Raw genomic sequence first — 13,978 nt, 5'->3', positions numbered from 1 at the left:
GGCGGAATGTTCGTGATGAGCCATAAAGCACATTCAATGTCGACATTAAATCCGACTAGCACCCCCGCTTCAAACGATGTGTAGTTTGCCAATTCTAGTGCGTCCAATCACACGACGTCCCATGAAGATTGGTTTCGTGAATAATGAAAGCCCGACAGACTCGGTTATGTAGAAACTATGGACGACACAATTCACCCCAATCAACATGTTGACAATGTCCCATTTGGGAATGACGGGAAACAAAACTACATCAAGAACGTATTGTATGTCTCGACCATCACAAAAAATATGGTTTTGGTCAGCCAGATTGTAGAACAAGGCATGCAAATACGATTCAATCTTGATGGGTGCTTTATTGAAAAAAGGTCGATTCATTGCTCGGAATCGAAGAGAAGGCCAAATGTTCATCCTTGAGTCGAACAAGGTAAATTCAGCCATGTTTGCAAGAAGTTCTAAAGCTGACATCGACTTAGAGTTGTAGCACAAGTGAATTGGTCACATCAATCTCTAGAAGCTCAAGGGCATGCAATCGAAAGGAGTCGTCATCAGACTCCTGACTTAGTCTTGGATGTAATACATTCAAATGTATGGGAACCAACCCAAACAACAACTTTCGGTAGATGTCGATACTATGTAACGAACGTTCATCGACAACTTCTCCAAGCACACCTAGATTTACCCAATGCAACAAAAGAGCGAAGTGTTCGGACACTTCCAAACTTTTAAAAATGATGTCGAAAAAGCAACAAGTTGGCATGTCCGGTGTCTTCGATCAAATGGTGGAAAAGAGTATTTCTCAAACAAATTTACAGCATATCTCCGAAAAAAAGGAATTCGACGGGAGTTTACCTGCTGACACACACCTCAACATAATGGAGTCGTTGAACAAAAGAATCGGCACATACTAGAGGTGGAAAGAACGATGATGAACGAAAAGAACCTACCAAAGTCTTACCAGGCAAAAGCAGTAAACACACCCGTCCACCTCATGAACGAGGACACAACATCCGGGGTACACGACGTTGTTGTGAAGATTTTCGACAACGGTGTGAAAATTGTGTGCAACGAATGAAATCAAGAGGTGCAATGTGCACGTGGCAAAGGGGTGAAGGCCACACACATATGCTAGCATGTTGTAAATAGGGATGAGAATTGTAAAGGAAAGCTGGATGTAAAGTTTATTGAGAGACAAGCTCAACATCGGCCGGATCGGCCGAAGAAGCCGAGGACCGGATCGGTTGGGACCGATCGGTTAGGCCGAATGCGTAAACCGGTACGCAGATCGGTGCGTAGGTAGGGCCGGATCGGTGCGTAAACCAGGAGGCCGTTAGGAAAGATATTCCGTGAGGAATATATTTGGGAGTTAGTGTAGGAGCTCTTAATGAGCATTGAAGTACTGTCAGTACTTCGGTCAGTCCTTCTAGGACTTGTATAAAAGTGTTCATTGAACACACATATGTATATAGTATGGTGAATAGAGATTGAGTATTGTTGTTGAATATAGTTCTTGTGTTTTCTCTCTCTCTCACTCTCTCTGTCTCTCCCGCGTATACTGTGTAAGCTCAAGCTCTCCATTAAACCTGAGTTTTCTTCCTTCTATTCCGTCTTTATACTTGCTTCCGCACTTTACTTTTTACATGGTATTAGAGCGCGAGGGTTGAGAACCTCTCTGCAGCCGACACAGTTTGACGAAGAAGAACAAGAAGAACGATGGATAGAGGCATGGCGAGCTCGCTTCCAACATAGAAGCTCGACAGAACCAACTACGCGTCTTGGTCCTACAAGATGCACCAGTACCTGCTCGGGCACGGCGACTGGAGTTATGTCGAAGGAGCTAATCATGCGGCACCCGAATCGACACACAGAGACTTCCCGTCGTGGGAGCAATCGGCGAGCAGGGTATTATACTGCTTTGCATCGTGTGTGGGCGAACAACTATTGAGCTATGTTCGGGATGCAAAGACGCCGAAGGGTGCGTGGGAAAATCTGAAGAAGATTTTCGCCGCGAGCACCATAGCCAAGAAGCTTCAGCTCCGACAGGAGTTGAGCAACCTACGACAACGCGACTTGTCGGTGGTGGACTATACCTCGAAGATCAAGGATATTTGCGACTCCCTCGCCTCCATAGAGGTGAACATCAAGGAGAGCGAGATGGTCTAGATCTGTCTCAGAGGTTTGGCGTCGAAGTTCGGAGCGTTCCGAACGGCTGTGTGTACCCGGGAGAATACGCCGTCCTTTTTCGACTTACAGTCAATGCTCCTGGTAGAGGAGAACCACGCAAGTGCATCTACAAGCACGCACAACGACAGCAGAATGTTGTACACGGAGGGAGATAGGCCCCGTGGACGTGGAGGACGAGGCGAATCGGCGCACAATGGAGGCGGCCGACGAGATCAAGGAAGAAGGCACCGAAGTGATGCCGACAGCAACTCCGGATCCTCCGGAAACAGGGGGAGTTGAAGCGACGAGAACCGGGAAGGGAAGGCCGTCGCGGAGTGTTGGTACTGTGGCAAGAAAGGCCACAAGGAAAGTGAGTGCTGGAAGAAGCGTGCCGATTCGGAGAGAACCGGTTCCGGAAACGGCTGCGGACATACCGACAAGGGAAATCGGCAGCGATCGCACTATGCCGAAGACTCCGGGAGAGCCGGAGAAGGGTCTGCCTTCGTGACGAGACATGAAGCAAACTCAATGAAACGGACCACCCCGAGATCGGACGAGGTGTGGTACGTAGACTCCGGCGCGTCAAACCACATGACGAGCCATAAGGAGTGGTTCTCGTACCTTGAAAAACCAATACAAGCTAGAGGAGTCGCAATTGTAGATGACACTCCGCATCCGATCGCAAATGTCGGAGAAGTTCCCCTTAGCCATGTCAGGCAGAAAGGGAAGCTCATGAACGTGCTGCACGTTCCGACAATCACGAAGAACTTGGTCTCGGTCGGACAGATCGTCGACCAAGGGATGGAGGTTCGGTTTACACACCTCGAGTGCTTCATTTAGGAAGAAGGCCGTGTGATTGCGCAAGGGCGCAAAGACGGGAGGATGTTCATCCTCAACTCCACTGACGGCGGCACCGCAATGTTCGTGAAGGGAGGAAAAACCGAGTCGGACATCGACTTGTGGCACAAGCGGATAGGCCACGTCAACTACCAGCGGCTTCAAGATCTGCAATCGAAACAGGTAGTGTTCGGATTGCCCAAATTTAGTGGCCGAAAGGCACAAATTTGTGAAGCCTGCCAGCTAGGGAAGCAACACCGACTTCCTTTCCCCAACGAGCGAAACCGGAGCCGGAACAAGCTCGACCTTATACACTCCGATGTATGGGGGCCGGCACAAAACGTTAGTCTTGGCGGGAGCCGATATTTCATCTCCTTCATCGACGACCACACTCGGCACACGTGGATCTACCTCATTGAGAGGAAGAGCGAAGTCTTCGACTATTTCCAGGACCTCAAAGGGTTCGTGGAAACGGAAACGGGACGAAAGATCAAGTGCCTGCGGTCGGATGGCGGGAAAGAGTACTTTTCTGGTCAATTTAACGGTTATCTACAACAAATGGGAATTCGGCGCGAATTCAGTTGTAGATACACACCGGAGCAGAACGGCGTGGCCGAGAGGAAGAATCGGTCAGTTATGGAAGCGGCACGGGCAATGCTGGAGGAGAAGAGCTTGCCCAAGTTCTACTGGGCCAAGGCGGTAAGAACCGCGGTATATATCCAGAACCGGATCGGAGACAAAGTGTAAGTCCGTCTCGACTCCTCTGGACAGAACCGTCAAGCTTCGTCCATGCATGGACCAAGCACATTGAGGTGCACTACCATTTCGTCCGTGAGCGTGTCCTTTTCGGTGAAATCGAACTTCAGTACGTGCCGACGGATCGGCAGACTGCCAACATCTTCACTAAGCCTCTTGGTCTAGACAAGTTGCGGCAATTCTCCGGTGCGCTCGGATTGCGTCACCTCAACGTGCCAAACTTGAGGGGGAGAACAGTCCCGAACCACCAAGCAAAGCAGCAGGAAAGGAGCGGAGACCGCGACACCGAGTCGGTTGTCGAGTTTGACTTTGGATCGGTTGAAGAAGCCGAGGGCGGACCCGCAGAAAAGTCCGGAAGCGGACAGAAGGGGAACAGCCGAAGGAGAGAGCCGAAGCCAACCACGCATGGGGAAGACAAGTTGGAGACAGCCAACTCGGACGAGAGCGAAAACCGATCGGAGGTAGCCGAGTCGGTTCGGATGTTTGATTCAGATACGCTGAATCAACCGAGGCCCAAGCGGAAGAAAAGGCAGCAGGAGAAGCGTCAACACCGCAACAACAGAAGAGCTGATAAGGGCCCCATGAGCAGACAAGCCGACCGGAAGGGTCGAAGCGCGCGGAGTCGAATAGGTCGAGGAGTGCGAGCGAGGCGGGAAGCCAGGAGGAACCGGAGCTGTGAGCCCAAAGATCCCGAAGAGCCTCAAGTTGAGCTTGAGGGGGAGTGTTGAGAGACAAGCTCAACATCGGCCGGATCGGTTGAAGAAGCCGAGGACCGGATCGGTTAGGCCGAATGCGTAAACCGGTACGCAGACCGGTGCGTAGGTAGGGCCGGATCGGTGCGTAAACCAGGAGGCCGTTAGGAAAGATATTCCGTGAGGAATATATTTGGGAGTTAGTGTAGGAGCTCTTAATGAGCATTGAAGTATTGTCAGTACTTCGGTCAGTCCTTCTCGGACTTGTATAAAAGTGTTCATTGAACACACATATGTATATAGTATGGTGAATAGAGATTGAGTACTGTTGTTGAATATAGTTCTTGTGTTTTCTCTCTCTCTCACTCTCTCTGTCTCTCCCGCGTATATTGTGTAAGCTCAAGCTCTCCATTAAACCTGAGTTTTCTTCCTTCTATTCCGTCTTCATACTTGCTTCCGCACTTTACTTTTTACAAAGTTAAACATGTGCACGTGTGATGTGCACTCAATTGTAAATATAAAAATAAGACTAAAGCCTAGTAACATTTAAGTGCAAACATAAGGGTGAAAGCAAGGCTTGAACCTTGCACCTCCAAGATAAGAGACAAATTAACTTACCACTAAAGCCACTACGAAATGCTTTAAAATTTCTATATTTTCTTTTCATATTCAGTATTTCGTAGGAAGCAAACATATAGAAACCGTGGGCACAAAACCATGGTTTCGGCTCGTGGTTTTAACCTATGGTTTTAGCCCGTCAGTTTAGGCCATGGTTTTTGCATGGAGAGACCTATAAAAGCCTATAGTTGGGCTTGTGTAAGGGAGGCAAGTGATGTAAGTAAAAAAGAAACTTTTAATTAAAGATCCGAGTTATCCTAATGGTGATGTATCTTGTCTCGTAAAACTAAAGCCAAGGGTTCAATCTCTATCTCAATCTCTCTCTCTCTTTATCTATCTTCAATACTTTCTCGTTTACGCTGCTAAAAACATCGAATCCTTCTGGTCTAGGACCTCGGTGGTCCCGCTTCATTTCGCGAACACGCGAGGATTTCCTTGACATCTTACTTGGTGAACTCGACGTGAAGAAGCGCTAGGAAGGATCAAGATGAGGATCGACCAATACTTGGAGATGGCATCCTCAAGCAATCAAGAGGGAGAGTTCAAAAGAATGATGATAATCTTCAAACAAATGATGAGATCTCGGGACAACGATGTGAGCGTGGAGAAGGCTATCAACTATGTCGTGGAGGTCAAGGGTCAGTTTGATGGAAGGAACATTATGAAGTTCCTGGATGTATACAAAAGGGAGATGAATCAAAGGGACGTGTCTGAAGCACATCAAATCTCTAGTTTCAAGTGAGTTGCCACCAACAATGTCCAAAGGCGGGTCATCGAGCTTCAAGAAAGGATGACAACGTGGTCCGATTTCGAGAAAGCAACATTAGCGGAGTTCGCGACGGAAGATTTGTCGAGGATGACTTGACATGTCTTGATGAAGTGGATAGAAAAGAAAAATAAGAAGATGAGCGCCTCAAGGGTATACGACGAGTTCGACCAAATTTTTAGTCGTCTCCCTGCCACGGACCAAGTGTTGCTTGAGGAGGACAAGACTTTGTACTTCCTGAAAGCTATGGATATGAAGGATAGATGAGAATTGGGGGCTCTCCTCGAAGATGATACCCAAGTGAACAGGCTTGTGTCAGACTGGGCTGCGGTGAAGAGAGCGTGCAACAAGATCGATAGGCGTCATCAATGGCTTGAAGATATTGACTTGGTAAGGTCAAATGTAGAAAAAACAAGACCACCTAAAGAGGTCGAGCCGCCTAAAGAAAGCAACCTACATGAAACGAAGATTGATGATGACTTGAGGACGGAGAAGGCCACTTTGAGGGAGGACGAAGGAGCAAGCTTAATCAAAGCTTGCATCAAGGGAGATAAAGAGTGTGAGGTCGACATGATGGAGGATCTAGCCACTAAAATCGACATCAAAGAGGTGGCTATGAACAAGACAACAAGTGTTGACAACGACCACGACCAGATTTTCTCCGAACTTCTTCTAGAGACTTGGGCATTTGCGTCCAAGAACTAACGTGAGACACAAGAGATGGAAGGTGTCGGCGAGGAGCCGAAGGTCGAAACTAATACATGCAACAAGGAGGGAAGAATAATCGAGGCTTGCTCGATCAAGAGGGTTAATGGGTACATTCGCATTCACAAGTGGAAGGATCGCGCACAAATGGAAGGATAAGGAATATTACATATGATTTTGGGGCTTTTTTTGCCATTTCACAAAACATCTTGATACCAGTATCACATGTTCTCAAAAACTTGATGAAAAAGCTAAAATTTTCACCATTTGGTAAAATTGAAAAATGCCAAATTTTGGCCAAATACAAAAAATAACTTTGTGTATTTTTAAGAAGAAATTACAACTAGCAGTATTTTAGATCATAACAAAATCATAAGCGAAAGATTTCAAAACAGTCAACTTTTTTATTTCATTTGATAAAATATTGTCTAAATTTCTTACATATCGTTGCACAAAAAATACATTTAAGAGTTATTTGCATCATTATCATCATTCGTTTCCTGAGAATCACTACTATAACTAATATACAATTGTGACTCTTCCTCCTCATTTTTAAATGTACCAATCAAATCATTGTCTTCACTAAATGGTGTCTCCAAATTGTGTGCACTAAATCTTGTTCGCCTTCAATTTGAGATATCTTCTAGTCTTTGTAATATCTTTTTTATTATGTCTATCATTGTCGTCCTTAAACATCTAACTTTTGTCAGTGTAAAGTCATACACAATAATATCCACCTCACTAATATCAATGATAGATGTATTACAAAAGTTTAATCCATCACCACGTCCAAAACTTTACCAATGCAGAATTAGTGCCCTAGTTGATGGCCATCTACATGTGTAGCTATTAATATCCCCACCTTGAGTTCTTGCAAGTTTCATTGTCACCTGAGTTATGCTCGTGTTGTCATCCTTAGTTCCACATAAATGTTTCTCTGTTGTAGATGAACCAAACTATGAAGATCAACATTAAGTGCTTGACGTGGTGATTAAGAACCACAAGAATATTTTATACACCACGTAAATGGCATTTGCAAGGTTTAATTACCATCAACACAATTCTTAATGGTTTTTTTTTAATCAATGAAGCCCATGTTCACCATAAGGTGTCTTGTTGTGCAACATACTTCTTTGTAGTATCGATATGCATCTTTTTCTCTTGTAAAAACAAAGATTTTAGTACAATTCGAGTTCATGTAAAAACCCTAAACCTCTTTTATTTGAATAAAAAGATGATTTCTAAACATGAACTCCATACATTATATCGAGTTGATGTAAAAAACAAAGTTTTGATCACAATGACATACAATGTATCAAATTCATCTTCAAAGTTTTTTTCTCAGATTTAAAAAAATAAAAAAATAAAACAATTGAGCTTGACTTGGTGAAAAAACCAGTTTTTTCACCACAATTCAATACAATGTATAGAGTTCATGTTTAAAGTAATTTTTCCAAAATTTTTCAATTTTTTTTCAAACTTTTTTGATATTTTATTTATTTATTTATAATTATTTTTTGGGAAAAAAAACTTTAAACATGAATTCGATACATTGTATCGACTTGTGATGAAAAATCCAGTTTTTTCCTCACTTAAAAAAAAATTAAAAATAAATAAATAAAGACCCAAAATAGATAGAAAAAATTTTAAAAATAAAAAAATAAAAAAAACTTTAAACATGAACTCGATACGCCGTATGGAGTTCGTGTTGAAAAACTCAGTTTTTTTACATGAACTCGATACAATGTATCGAGTTTGTGTTTAAAACATTTAAACATGAACTCGATACACCGTATCAAATTCATGTTGAAAAGTCAACTTTTTGACACGAACTCGATACATTGAGTTCATGTTTAAAAGTTTTTTTGGGGGCTTTTAAAAAAAACAATTTTGGTTTTTTTCTATTTATTTTGGGTCCTTTTGGTTATTTTAAAAAAGAAATGAAATGATGAAAAAACCAGAGTTCTTATCACAAGTCAATACAATGTATCGAATTCATGTTTAAAGTTTTTTTTCCAAAAAAAATCAAAAAAAAAATTGAAAAAAATTACTTTAAACATAAACTAGGTACATTGTACTGAATTGTGGTGAAAAATCTGGTTTTTTCATCAAGTCAAGTTCGATTTATTTTTTATTTTTTATTTTTTTTAATTGGGGAAAAAAAACTTTGAACATAAATTGGATACATTGTATGAAATTGTGATGAAAACTCTGTTTTGTACATCAATTCAATACAATGTATGGAGTTCATGTTTAGAAATCTTTTTTTTTTCAAATAAAAGAGGTTTAGGGTTTACATGAACTCGAATTGTACTAAAATATCTGTTTTGACAAGAGTAAAAGATGCATATCGATGTTGTAAAGAATTATGTTGCACAACAAGATACCTTACGGTGAACATGTGCTTCCTTGATTAACAAAAAACCATTAATAATTGTGTTGATGGTAATTGAACCTTGTAAATGCCATTTACTTCACAAATTTTGTAGGGGAGCTCTCAAAATGAAGAAGATGAGAGCATTGTGGATACCTTGATAAGTATGTGATATGTTCAAATTGATATATTAATGTTTACATCTAAGTTTGGTAGTTTTGACAGTTTATGAATATCATCTACAATTTAGGAGTTATGGATTTATCAAAACTGTTTATAAATAGTGTATACATTTCTTGAGTTGTGAATGTATAGATGTTAATGAGCACTAAATTTATAGATGATGGCATTAAGGATTACAATGTTACCTCTTATACTTAAAACATTTTCAAGTCTAACAATAGATGTAACTTCCACTTCTGGAACCTACATCTTCTCAAGATAGTGAAACCATTAATCTTAACTTGTGTGTTAAATTAACCATTGTGATTTTTTTAAAGTTAACTACATTTCATATTTTCAAACCATCAATGTTTAAGCATTTATTGAAAAACTATTCAATTTTAAAAATTATCATTTTGAAACTTGTTAAATCTCAAAAAATTAACAAATTTTACATGCTATTTAAAACATGTGATATTGGTGTATCAAGTTTCTGAAAATCGCCTAAATTCGCAAGATTATAAAAGGAATGTATAAGTCAAATGCGTGATCCTTCCACTTGTGAATGCAAACATGAGAATTTCCCACCACTAATTCTAGAGAATTCGGCGGTTGCATTCGAAAGGCAACGTGAGACCGAAGAGACAAAAGGTGGCGGAGAGAAAACAAAGGTCAAAGTCAATGCATACGACGAAGAGATAGCCGAGAAGGTGGCTATGGGCGAAATGACGGAGGACGGTAATACCAAGGATTCTTGCCCACTAGTTCTAGAGACTTCGGCGGTTGTGTCCGAGAACCAACGTGAGACCGGAGAGATGGGAGGTGGCAACAAGGAACGTAGAGCTAGAAGTGAGTTCGGACGGAAGATGATCCGGTCGGAATTCCGGCCTAAACAAAAGACAAACCAAATGGAAGTGGATTCGGCCGAAATCCAATCGGTCGAGCCTGACCCAGATGGAAATCATTCCAGCCGGAAGCCGATCAAACAAGATTGAGCCGGAAAGACGCTAATCCGACTCAACCGGAGGAAATGGAAGCCAACCCGGACTGAAATCAATCGGTCAAACTCGACCCGGAAGGGGACCGACTCGGTCGAAACCAGCCAACCGAGTCTGATTCAACCGAATACAAATCCAAACGGAAGCCGATCGGACGAGACCAATCCGGAAAGAAGTCAAGGTTGATGAAGACAAGGAAGAGGCCAAGCAGGCGCACTACCATGGACAACAAGGGCCAAATGAGCCAAGCAGATTTGAAGGGTGTTACAAAGGATGAGATCTCGACTAAAGAGGGCTCTAACATGAAGATCATCAACTCTAACGCGAGATTGTACGACGAGGGTGGACGAAGTGCGGAGTGCCTTGACCAAGGAGATGGTTAGAACGAGGGTAGAAAATGCATAAAGCCTAAACGGTTATGCTTGGAAGGAGAACAAGGAGCCATGACAATTGGTCATGGTAAAGCAAAGAATGAGAGAATGATATGGTGGATTCGGTGGCGACAGTGGTTCGAGTGAAGGGAATGGACATGCTCGAAATGGAGGAATCGTACTAATCACCGTAGCTGAAATCTCACTCTCTCTCTTCTTGGCACGTACCGGAGGACGTGCGGTTTGGTGAGGGTGGATGTCGTGAAGATTTTCGCCAACGGTATGAAAATTGTGTGCAACGAACGAAATCAAGAAGGTGCAATGTGCACGTGTGAAAGGGGTGAAGGCCACACACATATGTTAGCATGTTGTAAATAGGACTGAAATGAGAATCGTAAAAGGAAAGCTGGATGTAAAGTTAAACATGTGCACGTGTGATGTGCGCTCAATTGTAAATATAAAAATAAGACTAAAGCCTAGTAACATTTAAGTGCATACATAAGGGTGGAAGTGTTGAGAGATCAAGCTCAACTAGAGTTAGTTATTTAGTCAACCATGTAACTTCGTAGTTACCTAGATAGAATCTAGTTAGAAGTGTTGACTATAACGCATTAAATAGGACCTTGTACTTAAGTGGGATATTCTAGATCCTCCACTCCTAAGTACATTTAATATAGGACTTACACCTTTGTACCTATATTATCCTCACACATGGGCACAATTGCACATGAAATCTATATTTACCTCATTGTAGGTATTTTTGTATTTGATGATGATAATGCTAATTTAATATAGTTACTCATCCCCCATCTTGTGTTGTTCATAAGTGTTATCTTCCTCTCTCTCTTCCTCTCACACACATACACACACATATCACTTAATCTTCCGCTTATCAACTAATCACATAATTAGGTACTAATTAACCCTTGCTTAATTACTTACCTAATTCTTAACATGGCATTAGAGCATGTGGTTTAGCACATCCACTAAGGCCATCCGCCTCTTCATAATTGTGTGTTCGAAACACCAACGACAAATTCCGACTATTCGCTACCGTAGTGCCGCTACGTAGCATGAGTACGTGAACGAAGGAAGAAAAGCAAAAGAAGAGAACACACTACATCAAAATGAACACAAAAATGGGTAGCTCGCTCCCTAGTGAAAAGCTAGACCGGATCAATTATTCATCTTGGGAGTACAAGATGACCCAATACCTCGTCGGCCAAGGGTATTGGAGCTACATGAATGGCGCTCAAGAAAATCGACCCGACTCAAAGAACGCCGACTACGCAACATGGGAGCAAGCGGTGAGTCGAGTCATGTATTCCTTGCCAACATGTGTCCACGACCACATGGTTAGCCACATTCGAGATGCCAAGATGCCCAAAGAGGCGTGGGAGAATTTAAAGAAATTGTTCACCACCAACACGACTGCCTGAAAGCTTCAACTCCGACAAGAGTTGAGCAATATTCGGCAAAAAGACATGTTTGTGTCCTACTACACCGCCAAGATCAAGAGCATTTGTGACTCGCTTGGCTCCATCAAAATAAACGTCGACGAAGACGAGATGGTTCAAGAATGCTTGAGTGGCCTTGCACAACGATTCGATCCATTACGGATGGCAATCTTGGCAAGAGAAAACCCTCCTTCATTCTTCGACCTCCAATCAATGCTATTGGGCGAAGAGAACCACGTCCAAACCAAAAGCAAAACATCGGAAGGACAAATGTTCTTCTCGAATTCGGACAGTGGACGAGGACAAGGTCGCGGTGGTAGAAGAGATCAATTTGACCCATCACACGAAGGGAATTGAAACCTTCACGGTGTCGTAGTTTAATTTGCACACTACGTGAAATATGTAAATATATATATATATATATATATATTCGAATTAAGTACGCATAAATAAATAAAAGAAAATATTAAAAACATTGTTACATGCATAGTGCAAGATTCAAACCTTATACCTCCATGTAAACAAACCCAAACTTTACCATTGTACTAACTTATCATAAGTGATCTAAATATAGATTTAGTAAGTATAAGAGTTATATTTACGCCTATTTTTACAAAAAAATAAATCATGCACTTTTAGAGTGCGTGAAAACTTTATTCAAAAGAAAAACGCAAGCCAATTACTCGTGCACATCTAGTGTGCATGAGCACTATATTTAGGAAATAAAAAAGCATGGTTGAAAAAGGCAACCCATGCACATCTAGTGTGCATGAACACTTTAGGAAAGAATATGATGCAATGTTTAGTCTCTTCCATCACTATATAAGGAACAGAGAAAAGATGTACATGGTTGTTGATTTTTATAAGGTTTGATTAATATAAAATATTCGTGGGATTCACGCATTTGCCATCTATTTCTCTCTTACAATCTAAGTATCAATTAATACACATACTCGTGGGATTCACGATTTTCATATCTTCTTCTTGCAATCTTTTCCTAACTAACATTATCTCATATTCTTCTTTCTCCTAGTCCAAAACCTCAGGGGTTCCCACCCGACTCACGCAAACGATCCGGCGCCGAAAGGCACAACACAAGTGGTGAACCCGATGTGAAACTCGGGTGGCAAGGAGATGGAAAATCAACCAGAAACTAACAACATGATGGCGATGTTCCCAACAGTTTTTACAAATGCTAGAATCAGTTCAGATATACTGGTGGAGATGAAACAATATTATGTACTATTTGTATACTGCCTCCGGGCTTTTTATTAATACCAATGGAGCATATGTTTTATGGTAAAAAAAAAAAAACATGATGGCGATGTTCGAGCGGATGCTACAAGAACAACGCGCGATGTCGGAGATTGCGACAGCAGTAGAGCGGCTCGTGCAACGGAACAGGCAATTCAACGGGAAGGATGTTTCACAATATTTGCGGGATTACAAGGTGGAAATGCTACGGTGTGGAATATCGGAAGGATTACAGGTGACATCCTTCAATCGGGTGGCTATGGACGGGCTTCAAGGGAGTATCCACGGGATACAACAACAAAATCCGACGTGGGAAGCATTTGAAGAAGCGCTTAAGACCATGTTCACCATCGAGGACTCCTCCAAGGCAACGCGGAGGGGATTCGAAGATTGGGTGGAAACGCCAGACAAGGGGTTGAAGGTCCTCGATGTGTTTTCGGCATTCAAAAGTCGGTTCGGGAGGTTGTCCGCAAGAGATCAAGCTATCCTCGCATCGGACAAAGTGATCATGTTCTTACGAGCCGTGGGTCTGGGAACGGAAAGATCTTGGAATGATTCTAGAGGACACCACTACTGAGATTGGCCTCACCAATACATGTGAAAACGTGCAGGATATCGTCGCGCAATACACAAAGAGGGGGCAATGGCTTGGTAGTGAAGAAAAGAGGGTTTCGGAACCAATTCCGAAACCAAGATCCGGATTGGAAGACCATCAACCGTGGGCTCGGGAGACTATGACCGAGAAGGGAATCGATGCAACCACGGTGGAGCTATTGTTGAAGGAGACGGAGAATCTAAAAATCGTGATGGTGAAGAAGTCGGATGACT

This window comes from Azolla caroliniana, unplaced genomic scaffold, assembly GCF_043228905.1.
Source record: "Azolla caroliniana isolate FFs.n. ecotype wild unplaced genomic scaffold, voAzoCaro1.0.p SCAF_2, whole genome shotgun sequence".
Classification (NCBI taxonomy): Eukaryota; Viridiplantae; Streptophyta; class Polypodiopsida; order Salviniales; family Salviniaceae; genus Azolla; species Azolla caroliniana.
Note: the sequence above shows the minus strand (reverse complement) of the source record.